At 37.8% G+C, this 21970-nt stretch overlaps 5 non-coding genes across 5 annotated transcripts; all 5 read left to right on the top strand.

Annotated features, from left to right (window-relative positions):
* Positions 1 to 3867: 3867 nt before the first annotated feature.
* On the top strand, positions 3868 to 3940 carry Trnak-cuu (transfer RNA lysine (anticodon CUU)). The gene has a single exon. It is a non-coding gene; the product is annotated as a tRNA-Lys (tRNA).
* Positions 3941 to 6888: 2948 nt separating this feature from the next.
* On the top strand, positions 6889 to 6961 carry Trnak-cuu (transfer RNA lysine (anticodon CUU)). The gene has a single exon. It is a non-coding gene; the product is annotated as a tRNA-Lys (tRNA).
* Positions 6962 to 8058: 1097 nt separating this feature from the next.
* On the top strand, positions 8059 to 8131 carry Trnak-cuu (transfer RNA lysine (anticodon CUU)). Its single transcript has one exon. It is a non-coding gene; the product is annotated as a tRNA-Lys (tRNA).
* Positions 8132 to 8585: 454 nt separating this feature from the next.
* Trnak-cuu (transfer RNA lysine (anticodon CUU)) lies at positions 8586 to 8658 on the top strand. Its single transcript has one exon. It is a non-coding gene; the product is annotated as a tRNA-Lys (tRNA).
* A 2994-nt stretch (positions 8659 to 11652) lies between these two features.
* Positions 11653 to 11725, top strand: Trnak-cuu (transfer RNA lysine (anticodon CUU)). The gene has a single exon. It is a non-coding gene; the product is annotated as a tRNA-Lys (tRNA).
* The last annotated feature ends 10245 nt before the right edge of the window (positions 11726 to 21970 follow it).

Below are 21970 nucleotides of genomic sequence, written 5' to 3'. Positions count from 1 at the left end.
CATGGCTACAATACAACAATAATCACCAGTAAGTTTTGTTGGCTGGGAATTGTTGTCTGGGAATTGTTGGTTGGGAATTGTTGGCTGGGAATTGTTGACTGGGAATTGTTGGCTGGTAATTGTTGGCTGGGAATTATTGGCTGGGAATTATTGGCTGGGAATTATTGGCTGGGAATTATTGGCTGGGAATTATTGGCTGGGAATTATTGGCTGGGAATTGTTGGCCTGGAATTGTTGGCTAACAAAAGCGAAAGTTGGGTCAAATTTCGCTAGACTGGTGGGCGTTTTAAAAATTAGCGTGACGTTGGTAGGTAAACATAAACAAATGTCGGTTCTGTTGGCCCATCAATCTGTTTTATAATGAATCCAGAATGGGAAACTACAAGTTATGTATTTAAAACTACCTGTTCAACGTTGAGGGTGTGATACATCAACATGACTGATCTCAAGGTGTGATGTAAGAACAGAACGCTAAATCAGGAATAACGTGACAGGTGACAAGAGTACCTTGAGCAGGAGTAAAATAACAGGTTGTTGAACTCGTTACATATTGAGAAGGGGGGGGGGGGGGTGTTTGTTATACAATACAGTAAAGAGCTAATAACCATTTGACCGAATGGGGAGTGTGTTAAACAAGATAGAGGATTGATGAGAATTTTACTTTGTCCTTTGTGTAATTGTCTGATGTTGGTTGTACTGTTGTATGCCTGCTAAAACTGCTAAAACAGTGACTGGCCAGTTTGTATTTTCTGTATTAGTGTGTGTGTATTTGTGTATCTGTATGTGTGTGTGAGGGGGGGGGGGGGCGGGGCTGTGTGGTGTAAGGCGGCATTAGGTCAGGTCAAACAAACATGTTAGAAAAAAAAAGGTTGACCCTAATCCAAATGTTTAGTTTCTTAAAAGACTATTTTTATTCCGATTCATCTTATAAATACTGAAGTTAACTGATTCATCGAAGCGTCTGTTAGTTTAAAATTTTAACAAATATAAATGATCTCAACTATAATAGTTTTATTTAGGTATAAAATCAGTAAGATGTGTTTTCTAGGTATAGCTAATTTTAGCATCACAAATTAAAGGCCGGACTGTCGGGGTCGAAGCTTTTATTTCTAGCTAGCAGTTTAATGTTTCGCTAATCGAGATCAACTGTTGATAAATTATTGTTCGAACTATAGAATCAACTGTTGATAAATTATTGTTCGATATATAGGATCAACTGCTGATAACTTATTGTTCGGAATATAGGATCAACTGTTGATAAGTTTTTATTCGATGTGTGGAATCAACTGTTGAAACGTTATTGTTCGCATATATTTCCACCCACAAATTCAAGACCCATAACTCGGCACCGATTCTGTAGCAGCAATCTGTTGTTTCCACGGTTACCCCGCATTATATCCCACGATCAAAGGGGAGCTACCTCGCTAGGGTGGATGACGTCACAGGCTGTCAGACACCCACTGGCCAGATTTCGCCGCAAATATTTCCCGTCTACTTAATCTTCTGGCCTGTAACAACACAATGATGAAACGCGACTGAATGAAGGATGATATTTTGGCTGACATTTCGTCCCACTTGGGGGATGCCGTACATCCGGGTACTCAAATCACCTGCAGCAATGGAGGCAAGTCTACGGCGTCTATTTTTAAACCTGCCGTAGAGTCAACTTTAACACACGATTTTAAGTGGCGGGCTAAGGTAGGGCACGTGATGTTTGATTCAGGTACAATGTAAGGTCAATAGGAGAAACTTTATTATCTGCTTTCTTTTGTTTATTATTAAAAGTTAACTAAACTTTGATGATGTGGCGACCCTGGCTACAGGACATTACCCCCCTGGATATTTCCCCCCCGGACATTCCCCCCCCCCCCGTATTTACCCCCCCGGAGCAATTACCCCCCTGTCAATTACCCCCGGGGAATTACCCCCCCCCCCCTCTCAAGTTAAAATCCTAACTCTAACTAGAATTTTATACCTATATACTACTTTAATCCAAACCTTAAGAAAAAGACCAAAACCTAAGCATCCACCTTAGCCTAAAACTTTACACAAAACCAAAACTAGACACAACCCTAACCCTAACACTAGCTCTAACCCTAAGCCTAGCCCTAACCCTAATCTTAACCTTAACCCTAACCCTAATCCTAACCCTAACCCTAACCCTAACCCTAACCCTAACCCTAACCCTAACCCTAACCCTAACCCTAACCCTAACCCTAACCCTAACCCTAACCCTAACCCTAACCCTAACCCTAACCCTAACATTACCCTAACCCTAGCCCTAACCCTAGCCCTAGCCCTAGTCCTAACCCTAACCCTAACCCTAACCCTAACCCTAAAACCTAACCCTAACCCTAACCCTAACCCTAACCCTAACCCTAACCCTAACCCTAATCCTAACCCTAACCCTAACCCTAGCCCTAGCCCTAGTCCTAACCCTAACCGTAGCCCTAGCCCTAGCCCTAGCCCTAGCACTAGCCCTAGCCCTAAATCTAACCCTAACCCTAACCCTAACCCTAACCCTAACCCTAACCCTAAACCTAAACCTAAACCTAAACCTAAACCTAAACCTAAACCTAAACCTAAACCTAAACCTAAACCTAAACCTAAACCTAAACCTAAACCTAAACCTAAACCTAAACCTAAACCTAAACCTAGCCCTAACCCTAACTCTAACCCTGTCCGGGGGGGGGGGGGGTAATGTCCTACTGGGCGGGGGGTAATTGACAGGGGGGAAATGCCCTGTTCCCGGCGACCCTAGGGTAGATGAAGTAGATTTTTTTTCTGTCACCTAAGCATATGAATTGCATGGTCGATTTTACATCCGGGAGCCTTTCGTTTATCCGATAAGAATTTGGTATCCATAAGAGATGGGTGGACTTAGGGACGTCTTACAGACTCTGGTCAGGTGCACTTCAAAGCTGAGTGGACTCGGACGTCTTACAGATTTCAGTCAGGTACCCATCAGAAATGGGTGGACTTAGGGACGTCCTACTTTATAGTCAGGTACCCATCAGAGCTGGGTAGACTAAGGGAAGTCCTTCACACTGATCAGGTACCCATCAAAGCTGAGTTGACTCAGTAGGGTAACCATTGTACACTCTACCACTCGTCTCAGGTGTCCTGTTCTTTTCCCTAGCTGGAGCAGAATGCCTCGAAAATCGCAAGAAATCGACAATGTAACTACGTTATGATTCCGTTACGATTAATTATTCAGTTTTAAAATAAACTAAAAATCCAGCTCTTATGTCAATGTGTTCATGTACGTAGTTTAGCTAGTCTCAACTACAGGTAAGACCAAAAACGTTTTACTTAAAGCATGCACGAAATGTTATGTGTTCGCTGATAAAAAGTTAAGAAAGTTTTTAAAGTTGAACTGCTGATACCCAGGCTAGAGGATAGGGGTAGATTTTGGGCTGTCAACCTCTAAACTACGAGACAGACTTTACATGAGCTTAAAAGATTTAGCTCTTATCTCTCTACCGATGTACTTGTCACGGTCATATGAAAAATCTGGTTTTAAATATTTTTGCTAATTCGTTCAGATTCAGCGATCATAGCTAGAAGCGTTAGTAATGGATTACTGTAAAACATTCCTTTATTATTATATTATCAAATAAAATGACCACTGAAAGTTAGGCTTGACTCAGACAATGCAGCTGTCCAGATAATTTTTTATTTATTTTTTAAAGTTCAATTTGAAGATTTTTTTTTACCTAGCGATCACTCTACTATAAGCGATGAAAAACGTGGAAAAAAATAATAATTTAGGTCTAATCACACATTTAGGCCTACATACCCGGAAAAGAAAATGCGAGTTTGCGGGAAACTAATACTTTATACTAAATTTTCTGCGCGAACGTGAGTGCCCGGCTAGCTCAGTCGGTAGAGCATGAGACTCTTAATCTCAGGGTCGTGGGTTCGAGCCCCACGTTGGGCGTTACTTTTTTGAATTAAATTTTTACTACAGTAGTTCACGTTCTTCTGTGGAGGAAAATTTTAATTCCTCGACCGCCGATATCCCAAATCTTCACGCTTACAAAATACATTATACTTAGTCAAAACCTTACCATACACTGAACTAGCAAACACAAGCAATGCTCTGTGTCTAAGGCCTTGCTCTATAGCTTTCCTCTTTGTCTAATACATATGACGTAACATAAATCCATAAACGTACCGTATATAATGAAAGATGATCACAGCATCTTGCTACACACCTACCAACATAAAGCTGACAGACCTGAATACCTAGATCAAAAATATTTTAAAACATGCAAACTTATCCTTAACAAACTGAGTAAAACTATGTAAGGATAAATGACCCATAATCCTTGATGTTAACTTAATCTCTTTTCCCGCATTTCTCCCCTCCAGGCGTCTGCATATCAAACCTGGTTTCTCACCTTCATAAAAACTAACAGCCAATTAAAATCCACCACTTTTGGGCATGTTTGGCCTTCCGGTGTGGGAAGCTTGTGAGTAAAACACACAACACTACTACACTAGGGAATCTTGTTCGTGGCTTTTTGACGTTATTGACTTCTTGACTAACACTTCTGTTAGTAGCACTCAACACTTCTGTTAGTAGCACTGAACACTTCTGTAAGTAGCACTGAACAGATGTAGGTAATACGGAATAAGAAGAGAAAAAAAAATTACGTAAGTTACTAGTATTAGTATTGCGATTGAACAAAAAAAATAAAATACTTAAAAAAACTTTTTAAAAAACCACGTTTTTCTTGTGGACTAAAAAGTAGAAAATAAATTTTCATACATTTGATGACAAAAAACGTGGGTACGTTCACCATCAAAGTTCCCGACCCATCTGCCCGACCCACGTTTTTTGTCATCAAATGTATGAAAATTTATTTTCTACTTTTTAGTCCACAAGAAAAACGTGGTTTTTTAAAAAGTTTTTTTAAGTATTTTATTTTCTCCTTTTTAGTCCGTTGCTACACATGAAAAACGTGGTTTTTAAAAAGTTTTTTATATAGTTTATTTTCTACTTTATCTAATCACTTGATTAAGTATGACTTGACTAAGTGTTTTTAAATATACGGACTAAAAAAATCTTGAGCGACCGATACGCTTTAAAGAGAGAAAGGGTGTAATTTACGTTGCTGGCGTGGAGATCTACTCACGAATCACGTGATCAAATCTCCCATAAACAAACAAATAATAATCATTAAAAAAGTTTTAAAAAACCCACGTTTTCTGATTGAACTAAAAAGTAGAAAATAAATGCTATAGGCCCTACATCACAATAATGCAAGCGATCACTCTACTATAAGCGATGAAAAACGTGGGGCGCCGAAGTAAAAGTTATATTACTATTGATTAGATAATACTATTGACTTTTATTAGGGAGCTTGTAGAGAGTCAACAGTATTAGAAACTGTAAGAAAATCACGGCGCCCCACGTTTTTGCTCGCTTATAGTAGAGTGATCGCTTGCATTATTGTGATGTAGGGCCTATAGCATTTATTTTCTACTTTTTAGTTCAATCAGAAAACGTGGGTTTTTTAAAACTTTTTTAATGATTATTATTTTCTACTTTTTAGTCTTTGTCTGTTTGTTTGCATTAAAATCTTGCTATCGATTTTATCTTTTCACTTTTTTTGGGTAAACGAAGACAACTCGTAAAAAGACAACTCGTAAAAAGACAACTCGTAAAAAGACAACTCGTAAAAAGACAACTCGTAAAAAACACGTTGTTTGAATACGTTACTGACTAGTACACATAGATATGAACCCGTGTCGAGTGGGATAGCAATCGTGTGCCCAACCACTCGACCATATCGTCTCCCCCAAACTGTCCTACCTCCTGTAAGTTTAAACTCGGTTCAAGCTAAATTCTCTGCCCCTAAGCCTGTGGCGACATGTGATCGTTCGCTTCACTGCGCGCGAGGTACGCGTCGCTGGTTTTTTTTCTAATGGCTAGCAGAGGAGAATTATATATATAGATTATATAGCGGTCTAAAATGCTCAATAAAATGTTTCCATTGATCAATTTAGTAATAATAACAATTGAATATTCAATGGTCATCCAAAAGAAAGCTTCCCTGAAAATTTCAGCGCGCTAGCTAACTGGGAAGTGCCAGAAATTTCGATCGCAAGATTGGATTGGAAAGACAAACAAATAAATAAATAAATAAACACACAGAGAAAGCAAGTTAAAGAAAACGTGGGAATAAACGCGAAGCTGAGTTAAGGAAAAACGTGTTTATGTGTATTTTAGCATGCCCAGCGTACCAACCGTGTCACCGTTAACAATGTGTTATCGTGTCAGTTCTCCTTTTTAGTCCGTTGCTACACATAAAAAACGTGGTTTTTTAAAAAGTTTTTTTTAAGTATTTTATTTTCTCCTTTTTAGTCCGTTGCTACACATGAAAAACGTGGTTTTTAAAAAAGTGTTTATAAATACACGGACTAAAAATCTTGAGCGACCAGGATTCGAACCTGGGTTGTCGCGGCCACAACGCGAAGTACTAACCACTATACGATCACGGCCAGCGCGCTCACATCGATTGGGGCCGAAGTAACTGTGTCAATAGGCCTCACGTCTTGTCGGTATCTTTAGAAATCATGTCCTCAATTTTATGGTCCTTGGGGCGTAATTAAATTAAGCTAATTACGGTCACTAATTGCTAGTTTTTATGATTGCATCTGAAATTGTTAGGCGAAAGTAGCATGCATGCCAAATTTCAGGTCTCTAGAGCAATCAGAAGTGGGCTAATTTTCGATGTCAATTTTAACAACAAACATCCAAACAAACAAACGCGAAGCTGAGTTAAGAAAAACGTTTTAATAATTGAATTCATCTGACGAATATCGCGGAATTAATTAATGAAAGTGATCAATTTAATTTTAGAGATGTATGTACTTGAAGCCTGGCTAGCTCAGTCGGTAGAGCATGAGACTCTTAATCTCAGGGTCGTGGGTTCGAGCCCCACGTCGGGCGTCATTTTTGTTTCAAAACACAGCGTAACTGATCACTTTTTACCTATACGCGATAAACATTCATTATCTAGTTATTCATTCATTTTGGTAAAGTCTCTTACTAAATATTTTAAGTGAACTCTAGAGATACATCTTTCGGTTATGCCTGTTATTAAATATTATATGTGAACACTAGAGAATGTGATGAAAATAAAAGTGCCTACAACATTTTAATGTGTAAATATACAATGTGATGAGCGCTTGTGCGATTTATATGGATGGTATATTGATGGTATATTTTTTCTTATATCAACAAAAAGGCCTTTTGGAGTATTAAATATTTATTTTTTATTCTAAAAAGAAAACTTTTGGAAATTCTTTTTTTCTGTGAATGTAGCACTATAATCAGCTAAAGGAACAGCGTGGGTTCATGACAACCATACACTTTCTTTCGTCTCTCATTTAACGTATGACAATAATTGTATTTAGTTACACACAGTACTGAGGTGTTTACAAACATTTTCGCTTTGATATATAGGCTATACGTGTGTGTTTCTTGCATCATCAAACAATAATCTATATAATCTCTATATATATAATTCTCTTCTGAGAGACGTTAGAAAACAAGCTCTAAGCGCGCCGAGAAGTCACCTCTTTTCCTCTCTAGGCATATCGCAACCACCCCCACCCCACATGGCCTGGTGAGCTGTAGTTCACGCTAAATGTTTACATCGTAGAGCCGGGTTTAGTGACGGCTTTTAGGGGCAGATAATTTACTTTAAAACTATTTTATACTTAGGGGAAGTAACTAAGTGGAGGCTGCTTTCACGTCGGTGGGGGTGGGGGGGGGGGGTGGGTAGGGGTTGGGGAAAAGGAGGGTTTTAAAGTTTTAAAGCAAATATTTTCAGTGGCAGCATTGGTACTGTCGAATTCACAAATTATGAATTACTGAAAAGTAGAAAATAAAACAACTAAATAGCGGCGTATGATACGCCGCGGGTCGGCTCGTGATATTAAATTCCATGTCTGCTTCTCTGTTGTCAATTCAAAGCAAAATACCAACGTCTGATCATGATGCTCATTAGCCTACCCATTGAATTCTATTATGATTTTACCACAGCCCGGCTAGCTCAGTCGGTAGAGCATGAGACTCTTAATCTCAGGGTCGTGGGTTCGAGCCCCACGTTGGGCGACTATTTTTTAGAAAAAATTCTATCCCTCTTCAAATGCAGTTTTTTTCCCCCTCTCATACAGCTGGTCGTATTTAGTTTAAATCTATCCACCCTCATCCAGTTATTTTATCAATTATTTGAGACAATTGTGCCAATATGAAAACACCGTCATTGGTAGTTTAGAGCTGATCCCGCGTCTCTAGGCTCAACAGTTGTGAACCCTTGAGGTGCGCTAAAATAAAAATTGAATTAAATGAAAACTTCATCTAATTTTGAAAGAGACTAGACTGTTTTCTTGTGTTGTTAGAAGCCAGAATTAGGTAAAATAAGAACAGAGGCCGACTCAGTTAATTGTACATGGAAATTTGGAAAGCAAGGGTTGACATTGATTAGACATCGATCTAAAGTTGTTCTAAATTGTTATTTATGTAGCACAGTGGATCTACTATGTAGCTGTGTTATCGCAACACATCAGCCTGGCTAGCTCAGTCGGTAGAGCATGAGACTCTTAATCTCAGGGTCGTGGGTTCGAGCCCCACGTTGGGCGAACATTTTTTTAAAAATATATTTTTATGGATTAAAAATAAAAATATCCATAAACTAGAATAAATTTTACTATACTTTTCTTTTTATTTTGTTATGCTTCATAAACATGTTTTAGAAATCTGAATCATTGTATTGAGGTATTAAATAAAACTCAATATAAGCCAGCACATAAACAAACCAAAATATGTGTGTACATCTCAAGATAACAATGTTAGGGAAATTTCTGTAGTTGCTAAGCTCACTGTCTTAACGTTTACATACTACGCTAATCCTAGTCGACGCAACGCAAAGTCCGGTAACCGTGTCTCTTGGTTACTTCCCCTTGGTTTAAGGACATATGATCCACCTGCTAATGTATTTTAATGTAACTTGAAATCTGATGGGCTAAACTTTATTTTCTCTATTTAGTTTATGCACTATCTATATAAATATAAAAAAATTCTCTACATGGGGATCTTATTCTTGCGGGACACCACGTATGCTCGCCGAACCGCCCTCTTATCGCCATCCTGACATGTGGAAATGACCATATCGCTACAGTCTGGTGAGCTGTGGTTCACACCGATTGTTTACAATAATAGCGCCGGGTCGAATTGGTGACGGCTATTAGGGGAAGATAATTTAAACGATTTGAAACTAAGGGGGGGGGGGGGGGACAAAGTCTGCTTAATCTTTTCATTGTCCTCTGTAAACTGTCGTCACGGACGGCTGCTTTGGGAGGGGGGGGGGGGAGGGAGGGTGAGGGTAATCGTCCTTCACAAGCTACTGATAGTGTTTCAATGCAAAATATTTTCGAATTCACATATATGAAACAAGTAAATAGCGGCGTATGCTACGTCGCTGCTCGGCTAGTTATATATTATAAACAAAAAGAAGGGTTGTTTCTTTTTTAATTTAAATTATTTAAAAAATTAATTAGAGATATATTTTTTCTAAACGAACTTTTAATTAAATTATTATGGGCTTGATTGTGTCTCGACCATCAAAAATTTTAGAACCGTTCTCCCACAGTTTGCGATTGGCAACCCAGGTTTTTGTTTACGAAACTAGAACGGTGGATCGACAACAATAGCTTATAATGATTTACACTGTCGCTACAAACCTACCGTCTATTCATGGAATTGACACATTATGCACACGACACAACAACTTTTGTGGCTACATTTTGATTCAACACATGACGAAAACTTCCTCTGTGAATACTGACTAGCTAGTCCTAGGCTTGCCTTACTCCTGGGACTTCACTGGTAATAATAACATGGAAAATATTGCACGAGAAATGACGTTTTTTTCATACTCTCGACCACAAATGAGCTGCATTTCATCTAGGATAAAAGGACCCGAACCTTTTTTAGAAGGGCTGCAACTCGTTTAGGACTTCTTTTGTTATACAAAGGGGGCGCAACTCCTCGCTTCCTTTTCTTTTCTACGACGGGTGAAAGAAAACATGAAAGAAGAGCGCAGGCCGTAACAATCTATTCGAGTACTCACCTGGGGCAGAAATCGAAAGTAGGCTTTGAATCAGAGGTTCTGGTTCCTTGAAGTTGGCCCACAACGGTTCTCACAAACTACACCTCTGGCGTATCCTGCGTGCAAATGATTTATTCATTTTCCAAGGGTTATCCATGCAATTAAAACTAATGGTATTGGGTTATATGGACTTTGATAATAACGATAAGGATATACTGTAAGGTATTTGGTTATATGGATAATAACGATAAGGATATACTGTAAGGTATTGGGTTATATGGATAATAACGATAAGGATATACTGTAAGTTATTGTGTTATATGGATAATAACGATAATGATATACTGTAAGGTATTTGGTTATATGGATAATAACGATAAGGATATACTGTAAGGTATTGGGTTATATGGATAATAACGATAAGGATATACTGTAAGTTATTGTGTTATATGGATAATAACGATAATGATATACTGTAAGGTATTGGGTTATATGGATAATAACGATAAGGATATACTGTAAGGTATTGGGTTATATGGATAATAACGATAAGGATATACTGTAAGGTATTTGGTTATATGGATAATAACGATAAGGATATACTGTAAGGTATTGGGTTATATGGATAATAACGATAAGGATATACTGTAAGTTATTGTGTTATATGGATAATAACGATAATGATATACTGTAAGGTATTTGGTTATATGGATAATAACGATAAGGATATACTGTAAGGTATTGGGTTATATGGATAATAACGATAAGGATATACTGTAAGTTATTGTGTTATATGGATAATAACGATAATGATATACTGTAAGGTATTGGGTTATATGGATAATAACGATAAGGATATACTGTAAGGTATTGGGTTATATGGATAATAACGATAAGGATATACTGTAAGGTATTGGGTTATATGGATAACCACGAGACAGATATAGGCCTACTGTATAGGGCTTGTAAGTCTACGGTCTCGAAATCTACTAGCTGCATAGTACTAGAACGAGAAGTTGTGACCTACTTAAAAGCCCTATAGAAACATGGAATATCCAACAATATCCATTGTTAATGTTAGACGGTCTTAATTAATTGATTAGTTTAACATTCTTACCAAAAGTAAAAAAAAAAAGCAAAGAAATGTTTTTCCCCACACACAAAAAAATCGAATTTTCAAAATTTCGTTCATAAATGATGAGTTATACTGCAAACAGTTTTCTAAGCTAAAGCGCACGATTTGTATGGGTCTGTCGATTTTAAACAATATGAATCTAAGGTTGAAAAAAGACCCCAAAATGATCGGTAGCTTATTAAAGTTGGGAATAAATTTCCCTCTCTTGGATGCCTGACTTTCTCAGTCGGTGGAGCGCGAGACTCTAAATATCGTGGTCTCACATTTGTTACAAAGATGGCATTGAACAAACAAACAAAAATCTGATTCCTCCAACGTAAATTAACGAAACAACTGAAAGCCTCACCTACTGTCCTGATAAATTTAGTTTTACAGGTAATTATAGCTGAAGCCTGGCTAGCTCAGTCGGTAGAGCATGAGACTCTTAATTTCAGGGTCGTGGGTTCGAGCCCCACGTTGGGCGGTGTTTGTTTTAATAAGCGTCAGCACAATAACGCTTTATTTTTCTGTGAGTCACAAAAAAAAAAAAAAAACAACATGTGCATCAGAAAAGAATATTCAGTTTTTATATCGACTGGCTTATAAATTATTGAGTTACTTAGATTATATCATACACCTATTTAAACATGCTTACCGTAGAAAACAATATTCAGTTTTTATATCGACTGGCTTATAAATTATTGAGTTACTTATATTAGGTCATCCCCCCCCCACATCTCCCCACAACTATCTTCTCATTATACTGCTATACATTATAATCGTGTGCGGGAAACCTCACATTGGGTGTGTGCGGCGTGATGTCACGTGGTATTAAATGTCAGTGACAGTGTCATCGGTCATCACTGTAACACATTACAACAAACCGTAGGCCTTTAATTCCCACCCCCTCCCCTTCCCATCCAACCCACAATAAAAACATTATAAACAAAACACAGCCTATTTTTAGCCAGGTCATACTTGCTTGTGGGTAAAGTACATACAACAGTTTGAGTTCATCCGTTGACGCCTCGAGTTCATCCGTTGACTCATCCAGTTCATCTGTTGACGCCTCGAGTTCATCCGTTGACGCCTCGAGTTCATCCGTTGACGCCTCGAGTTCATCCGTTGACGCCTCGAGTTCATCCGTTGACGCCTCGAGTTCATCCGTTGACGCCTCGAGTTCATCCGTTGACGCCTCGAGTTCATCCGTTGACGCCTCGAGTTCATCCGTTGACGCCTCGAGTTCATCCGTTGACGCCTCGAGTTCATCCGTTGACGCATCGAATTCATCCGTTGACGCGTCGAATTCATCCGTTGACGCCTCGAGTTCATCCGTTGACACCTCGAGTTCATCCGTTGACGCCTCGAGTTCATCCGTTGACGCCTCGAGTTCATCCGTTGACGCATCGAATTCATCCGTTGACGCGTCGAATTCATCCGTTGACTCCTCGAATTCATCCGTTGACGCATTGAGTTCATCCGTTGACATCGAGTTCAAACGTTGACTCATCCAGTTCATCTGTTGACGACTCGAGTTCATACGTTGACGCCTCGAGTTCATCCGTTGACGCCTCGAGTTCATCCGTTGACGCCTCGAGTTCATCCGTTGACGCCTCGAGTTCATCCGTTGACGCCTCGAGTTCATCCGTTGACGCCTCGAGTTCATCCGTTGACGCATCGAATTCATCCGTTGACGCGTCGAATTCATCCGTTGACTCCTCGAATTCATCCGTTGACGCATTGAGTTCATCCGTTGACGCCTCGAGTTCATCCGTTGACTCATCCAGTTCAACTGTTGACGACTCGAGTTCATACGTTGACGCCTCGAGTTCATCTGTTGACGCCTCGAGTTCATCCGTTGACGCCTCGAGTTCATCCGTTGACGCCTCGAGTTCATCCGTTGACGCCTCGAGTTCATCCGTTGACGCCTCGAGTTCATCCGTTGACGCCTCGAGTTCATCCGTTGACGCCTCGAGTTCATCCGTTGACGCATCGAATTCATCCGTTGACGCGTCGAATTCATCCGTTGACTCCTCGAATTCATCCGTTGACGCATTGAGTTCATCCGTTGACATCGAGTTCAAACGTTGACTCATCCAGTTCATCCGTTGACGCCTCGGTTCATCAGTTGACGCCTCGACGCTGGGCGGGGTAGGATTTTCCTTATTTTAATGAGCACGAGAGATTTAAAATATGCATGTAGTAAACAATTTTACGACTTTGCCCTTAAGGCAGAGACGGGTTAGTTTTGTTTCACGTTGTGCAACAGCTGTTAGACAACAAATTAAAAACAGAGTGGGTTATACCTGTACTGCCGAATCAGAAAGTGTCGAAAAGAGAAAAGCCTAATTTATCGAAACATATTTTATTCTATTAAAAAAATATCGTTAGATTTAATAGGAAAAAATAAATACATGTTCTTTAAAGAACTCTATTTAGATCTATTAGGCTAATCATATAAATTAAATTAAACCTATTTCAGTCAGAGTCTCACGGCCTACAGAACATTCTAAATTTCTGTAGTTCGGACAGAGCCCAACAGCCTCAGCCATTGCTATTGTCGCCCAACTTCTTTTCCTGTTCTAATTGACACACCTGTAGGCCTATATCCGACTTTTAAAAAAAGTTTTACTTTCACTGGTCCAACTAATGATATACATTGATTGGTCCAACAACTCAGCTAATGACATATAATTGTAGCCTAAACCCTTCTTTATTATCTGCCATGTCAATTTTTTTTTATTTTTTTTTTTGTAGATCTGCATTAGTAATTAATCGGCTAGTTCAGTCGGTAGAGCATGAGACTCTTTAACTCAAGGTCGTGGGTTCGAACCGTAAATTGTGCGTTTATTTTATTTTTACGTCGCGCCGACAAGATGTGCATAATTCGCATTTTACATCTGATCCATATAAAGAACACCTTATGACATTTCACGACGAAACAGCAAGTATTTTGGTTAGTGAGGTGCGAGCAGGATTAAAGTTTGCTTTTACAGAGAAACTTGAGACGCGTGTTCTGAAATTGGTAGGAGGTGACATGTCTGCTGTTGTTGGTAGCAGTTGATGCATTGTTGTTTGGATAGACAAATGAATAGAACTTTTGCGCCCGCTGAAATTTTGTTGTAGAGAAATGTTTTACCGATCTGGTAACTGATACTACTGAATTTGTGTTTTTTTTCGGTACAACACAATACTCCTTCAGTCTAATAGACGCTTACCCGTGTTTACCATGTTTTTTTAAAGAGTTGTTTCTCGGTTGTGTGTTTTGTTTAAGGTTGATGCTAGGTTCTGTGGCAGTGTAGAATTTCAGTTTAGGTTTGTTTGTAGGCGTGTGGTTGGGATTTGTTAGTAGGCGTGTGGTTGGGTTTTGTTTGTAGGCGTGTGGTTGGGATTGTTACATTGCCGTGAATGTCAGGTGCGGTGTTCGTGTATCGTTAATACTAATGTTGGCAGAAATGATAGATAAGAATGGCCATTCGATAAATGCCAAGAGTTAAATGATTTTAAAAGTTTATTTGGGAGTCGTCCATAAAAGACGCCTCCCCCAATCCCCCCCCCCCCCCCTCGTGTTCCTAAAATCGTTCGATACTCAAGGGAAATAACCAAGCCTAGATAATTTTGCAAAATTATTGACTGAGTTCTTTCCCTTTGTTCTTTTTACATAACCACGTTCCAATCAAATTTCTGCTATAAAAAATAAAAAAATAAAAATTTAAAATCCAGGTATCTGATTTGCGACACCCCGACGGTTGTCCGTGGTAGGGCACCCCAATTTTATCTGCCGCTACCTTAGCGCACACAGTCCGCTGAAGAAAACAAATGGTAATGTTGAATTAGCGTCAAGCTAAAATTAGTAAACATAATATTCTGTATTCGATATGGCTATGCTGAGATGTTCACGTCGATGCAAACATTGCTTATGTGATAAGGTTTTACTCATAACCTTGGAAGTATCTGATATATGTTGTTATATATATATATATATATATATATATATATATATTATATATATATATATATATATATATATATATATATAGGCATATATATATATATATATATATTTTTTTTTTTTTTTGACGATCATCTCTATATATAATTCTCTCTCCATGCGGGACACCACGCACGTACGCCGAGTCTCTAACCCCCCCCCCCCTCCCTCGCTATCCAGGCTTGCGCAAAAGTGTGTACCCGCAGCAGTATGTCCCCATTCGCTTTTGGTATCTCCTACAGTCGTCTGAGACAGTCTTCAAAGCTTTGTTTTGAGCTCTTCCTGACATACAACGTTTCGCAAAATGGCTTCTCGATGTTGGAGAAGGGAAAAATGGAACACCTGTAACATTGCCTTTGAATTCTTTTCCTCTTCATTCTGATCCCGTTCAACAACTACATACGAATATTTGAGAAAGTTTATGGGAGATCACTCCCGGTTTATTAGTGCAAGAATCATCTATCTATCTATCTATATACTACTAAAAGTCAAGTTTGTTTACATGTTTGAATATTTATTTGTTTGTTTGCCTGATTGACTATTGTGATATGTTCGACTCTACCGGGACAGCTGTAAAATAGTATGTAGGTAGAGAATAATTTTTTAATGCAGACAGACTGTTAATCACAAATTTATTTAAAGACGTTAATTAATTTATTGATTTATTCATTGTTAAATTAACCGTATTTTTTTTAAAAATGTTAATACTTTGAATAAACTTTGTGGGGATAGTGACGTCCCTTGATAGTGACGTCAGAGTTTTTTGTTGACTCTTTAGTACAATAAAATGGCGGCGTCTATCGAAGAAAATTGTGTTCCCATTCCAAAGTTTAACGCGTTCTAAATCTAATTTTCTGTCGGTCATAACTTTAACAATACGTCCGTTTGCTGTATTTATTACGTTCCAACACTTATATCAATTTTCAACTGTCTTTTTTCATTTAGTTTTACAATAAATTTCTCTAGATCTAAAGATCAGCTGTCGAAGGAAATTTATGAATCTAGCCTAGATCTAGATCACTAAACTCAATGTAAATTCTAAATCTAGACTTAATGTAAATTCTACATCTAGAATCTATTTCAGGCCTTAATACATCTAGAATCTATTTCAGGCCTTAATTATTTTATATAAATCTTTGTTTGGCTAATTTAAGATAAAATTTAATTTGAAAGTTACTACTTCTAGACTAGACGCTCGAAATCAAGTTGCATCAAAGTATAGTATAAAAATTCATTTGTGACGTCACGAGTAAATAGCTAAGTTTGTAGCGTAGTCCGCTCTCATGCGAGTGGTACAGGTTCTAGACCAATATGTCAATGATATTTTTTTTCAATTTTTTTTTTTTTAGATGTTAATGATAAAAAATGATATTTTTTTTCTATTTTTTTTTTAGATGTTAATGATAAAGTTGCCTATCTGAACTTGGCAGGATACAGGGCAGGTGAAGTAGAGTTCATCTGTTTCTTTGTCCTAACCATATGAAAGGATAGTGTGGTCAGAGACATGCTCGGCTGGAATCGTTTTTTAAACGATAAAAACATGTTGTCTGAGACTTGGCGGGACACTGGGCAGGTGAAGTAGAGTTGAGTAGGTCACATGTGACGTCAGTATATGAAGGGATAGTCCGAAATCGGTGTTTTCGGTGTTTTTAAAAGATAAGAAACATATTTTTGAATGTGGGCTCTGTTTTTGTGACGATAAGTGACACTGCAGTAGCGTAGCGAGGAGGGGGGGGGGGCGGGTGGGGAGGCGGGGGGGGGGGGGAAGGGGAGGCGGGGGGGGGAGGGGAGGCGGGGGGGGAGGGAAGGGGAGGCGGGTGGGAGGTGAAGGGGGGGGGGGCGGGGGGACGTATGTTGGGGCGCCAAAATGGTTTGGAAAAATAAACTGAAAGGTTGAGGGGGGTTCAAATCGAAAGTTTGAGTGGGGGGGGGGGGAGGGGGTGCACATCAAAAGTTTGAGGGGGGGGGGTTGAAAATCGAAATCTTGGGGGGGGGGTTAAAATCGAAAAGTTTGTCCCCGGGCGCCGGGAAGGCTCGCTATGCCTCTGAGTGACAGACGTGATGTTTTTTGATGGATGACCCCCGAAACCCACAGTTATCCAAGGGATGACGGGTATTCTAGTATACTACTAAAAGTCAAGTTTGTTTACATGTTTGAATATTTGTTTTTTTGTTTGTTTGCCTGATCGAATATCTCGCATGATTGCACTCATCGTGGAAAGCTGTAAAATAGTATGTAGGTAGAGAATAATTTTTTAATGCAGACAGACTGTTAATCACAAATTTATTTAAAGACGTTAATTAATTTATTGATTTATTCATACGCAGAATAACCCATTTTTTTTTAAAATGTTAAAACCTTGACTAAACTTTGTGGGAATAGTGACGTCACAGGTTTTTGTTTACTCTTTAGTACAATAAAATGGCGGCGTCTATCGAAGAAAATTGTGTTCCCATTCACAAGTTTAACGCGTTCTAAATCTAATTTTCTGTCGGTCATAACTTTAACAATACGTCCGTTTGCTGTATTTATTACGTTCCAACACTTATATCAATTTTCAACTGTCTTTTTCATTTAGTTTTACAATAAATTTCTCTAGGTCTAAAGATCAGCTGTCGAAGGAAAGTTATTTATAGATCTAGATCTAGAATCTAGAATCTAAAAATCTAGGTCAAATCCAAGATTTATTAGTTATAAATACAATAAAAAAAAACGAAACTTTAGCAAACCAGTCGTAGATCTAGAATATAGATAATTCTATCTAGATTTAGATAATAATGAGTTTCTATATACTAAACTATTTTAGACCTTTATTATTTTATATAAATCTTTTTTTGTATAGCTATGAAATATGCTAATTAGGAAATGCTGGATGCGGGGCCTATTTGCATAACTTAAGATTCATACGCGGCTTCTATACCGCTAAGTGTGCAAAATTATAGACGTAAACTCTAGATATAGCTCAGTCGTAGATCTAAAATATAGATAATTTTCTATCTAGATTTAGATAATAATGATTTTCTATATACTAAACTATTTTAGACCTTTATTATTTTATATAAATCTTTGTTTGGAATATGGTAATTTTGAAATGCTCGCTCCGGGCCTATAAGCGTAGCTAATGATTAGATCTAGATTCTAGGTCTAGCAAGAAAAACTAAACATAAGAAGACTTAAGCAAAAGAGTCGTAGAATCTAGACTAGATCTAGATAATTCTATCTAGATCTAGATAATTTCAGACCTTCTTTATTTTATATAAATCTTTGTTTGGCTAATTTAAGATAAAATTTAATTTGAAAGTTACTACTACTAGAACTAGAGTTAGATCTAGATCTATGCGCGTAAGGAGACTCAAAGTATAGTATAAAACTTCACTTATAATGTCAAGAGTAAATAGCTAACTTGGTAGTGAGGTCGGCTCTCATGTGGGTGGCACAGGTTCTAGACCAATTCGTCAATGATTTTTTTTTTTCAATTTTTTTTTTAGATGTGAATAATAAAGTTGCCCATCTGAACTTGGCAGGATACAGGGCTGGTGAAGTAGAGTTTGTCTGTTTCTTTGTCCTAAGCATATGAAAGGATAGTGTGGTCAGAGACATGCTCGGCTGGAATCGTTTTTTAAACGATAAAAACATGTTGTCTGAGACTTGGCGGGACACTGGGCAGGTGAAGTAGAGTTGAGTAGGTCACCTATGAAGTCAGTATATGAAGGGATAGTCCGAAATCGGTGTTTTCGGTGTTTTTAAAAGATAAAAAACAATTTTTTGAAAGTGGGGTCTGTTTTTTTTTTGACGATAAGTGACACTGCAGTAGCGTAGCGAGGAGGGGGGGGGGGGGGAAGGGGAGGTGGAGGGAGGTGGAGGGGGGGGCGGGGGGACATATGTTGGGGCGCCAAAATGGTTTGGAAAAATAAATTGAAAGGTTGAGGGGGGTTCAAATCGAAAGTTTGAGTGGGGGGGGGGGGTGCACATCAAAAGTTTGAGGGGGGGGGGGGTTGAAAATTGAAATCTTGGGAGGGGGGGTTAAAATCGAAAAGTTTGTCCCCGGGCGCCAGGAAGGGTCGCTATGCCTCTGAGTGACAGACGTGATGTTTTTTGATGGATGACCCCCGAAACCCACAGTTATCCAACGGATGACGGGTATTCTAGTTAAACCTAATTCAGATATCAGGTTTTTTGAAAGCACGTTGTTCTTTCAATATTTCAATAAAACTCTATTCTCCTGCGATATATGAAATTGTAACAGCTCCGTAGAGAAAAGTTACTTGTAGCACTGGTCTTTTTATAATAATGTATTAAAAAATCCCAAATCCGTTGCACTTTCTCTTATAGAAGCCTTGTACAAACTCAGCACAATTCTGTTTCTTTTATTCTCTACCATCCAGTCTTTTTCCAAACGTCATTAACGTTATTACCACGCACATTATCTGTTCAATCAACGAATAGAGATTACCATTTCAAGTGATGACCAATATTTTATACTAGCCGTCGGTACCCGTTAGAAGTGAATTATAGGCATATAAATTAATGTTGTACTTGTTTGAGGAAAATATTTTATAAAATAGTTATTGGTCAAAAAGCGACGAGTTTTACTAAACGTTGAACGGTATTAGTGACAAAGCAAAGAAATAACTGAATTTGTAAACATCCGACACATTTAAAATAACCTAGGCTACCGATAGCTATTAGAAAAATTAAAACCAAATTATATACACTATTAGTCAACACAACCCCGTATTAAATGCACACACTGATTAAGAGACAAATGATTCTGTTAAAAACCCGGCTGTTCAATGGTATTTATGTTGTTTTTTTAAAAAGTAATTTGTATTACTTTTGGTTGTGAAAATTGTATACATTTCATATCGTACGTCTTGATTAGTAGATCTATAGATCTAAATCAAATTTGAATGAAATAGTTCATTTCTTCATATTCTAATATTGGAAGATGACGCCATTAGTTTTGTGTAGTTTCCTTAGTTTAAACATGTGATATGTGACGTCATAGTTTTTAGCGATCTTGTCACAACAATAAATACTTTTCCGTTTGCATAATCAAAAATGTGTTTCTACATTTGAATATGCCTTTATTGTTATGTTTTTTTCTTAAAATAAAATTTAGTTTATACATTTAAAACATCCACCATACTATTTTCAACAAAAGTCCGTGTCTTTAAGTTCTCCATATATCGCTGAACTTACTGATAACATAGCCTCAAAAATGTTGTGGACAGAGAGAGAGAGAGAGAGAGAGAGAGAGAGAGAGAGAGAGAGAGAGAGAGAGAGAGAGACAGAGAGAGAGAGAGGTGCGCACATGGTCTTTTATATATTAGGATTAATATTTTCATCTATAAGCATATCACAAAAGACATTCTGCATGCAATATATCTAACTTAATCCTTAACGCATTCTTTTATACTGAAACACATATACCTGGATTTATTAACAACAAAACTGCTTTGCCAACCATAGGGGCATTTATTCTGTGTCTCAATAACTATTCAGGTTATTGACTTAACAGTATTATTTTGGAAGCTCCTTGTATTTTACACAATGTAGCACAAAAGCTGCGTGCAATCTGGTGGTCGCCCAAGGATTATATAATGTTTCATTTTTTAAAGTTTTAGCTGGATTTACGACTACGCTTGTACCAAGAAATTTAATCTCCCCTGTTTAAATTGTATGTCTTCCATTTTGCGCAATAATAGAACTTCACCAGTATATTTTAAGCCACAGCACTATGTCAGCCTATTTTAAAATAGTATTTCTAAATTGTTTCTATATAATGTTTAAGTAGTCGCAGATTTTATTATAACATTTTTACAATACCTTCCAATAAATACACTAAAATGTATTAGAAATTTAATATGGATATTGTTAACCTAATGAGCATGTTGTTACATAGTTATTTTTTATTTTAGAAGTATCAATTCAGCACATTTTGTGTTAAAGAAATACATACATGCTTTTGTTATAATTTCTACAGCTAATTGCAATCAAGTTGGCGCAGATCCTGTTTTTGTATTTGATTTCAACTACTTCAAACGGACCAATATCCTGGCACACGGGTCAAGTTTCAATGACAATGCAATATGTCATCAAATTTGACTTAGATGATTGCTTAATTCTTCTTCTTCGTTCTTAATTATAGTGTTGAAAGGGATTCCCTCCTACACAATTAAGTGTAGGCCTACTTGTCAACTATTTATTTGCCATATAGACCGTTCACTCCTATTTCAGCCTGATTTTTATTTTGGATTTGCTTCCGTAGCCTTTGTCCAACAAAGAACAAACTACAAGGCAGCAGTTGTTTTGATTTTGGAGTTGTCTCTCCGGGATGAGTGGCTGTCCCCAGTTATGAGCCTTATCTGCTTAATTAATGTTAAAGAATTCGTTACAGTTTCATAATAAAGTAATAATTTTCCGCACATTTTTTTGTGTTAATTTGGCAGCCCATTGTATTTACTCATGCAATTTTACTGAATTAAAAAATTTAAATATTGATTTAAAAAAAAAAAACTTATATATAATTATGAACGAGTAGTACAAAACACTGATTTTCTTTAAATCTATATTAATCAATCACAATTTAAATAGCTATAAAGAAAGTTCCTATATGGACCCGGGTTCTAAAATGTCCGGCCGGTATTAGGACTAGGGTCCTTATAGCCGCTTCTATGACCCGTATAAGTTTTGTCGATACTTACACATTGACAAATAAATGTATACCTTTTATG

Source organism: Physella acuta, unplaced genomic scaffold (genome assembly GCF_028476545.2).
Source record: "Physella acuta isolate Inbredline_101_S28 unplaced genomic scaffold, ASM2847654v3 ptg000028l, whole genome shotgun sequence".
In the NCBI taxonomy this organism is placed as follows: domain Eukaryota; kingdom Metazoa; phylum Mollusca; class Gastropoda; family Physidae; genus Physella; species Physella acuta.
This window is presented reverse-complemented; position numbering and strand designations above follow the sequence as displayed.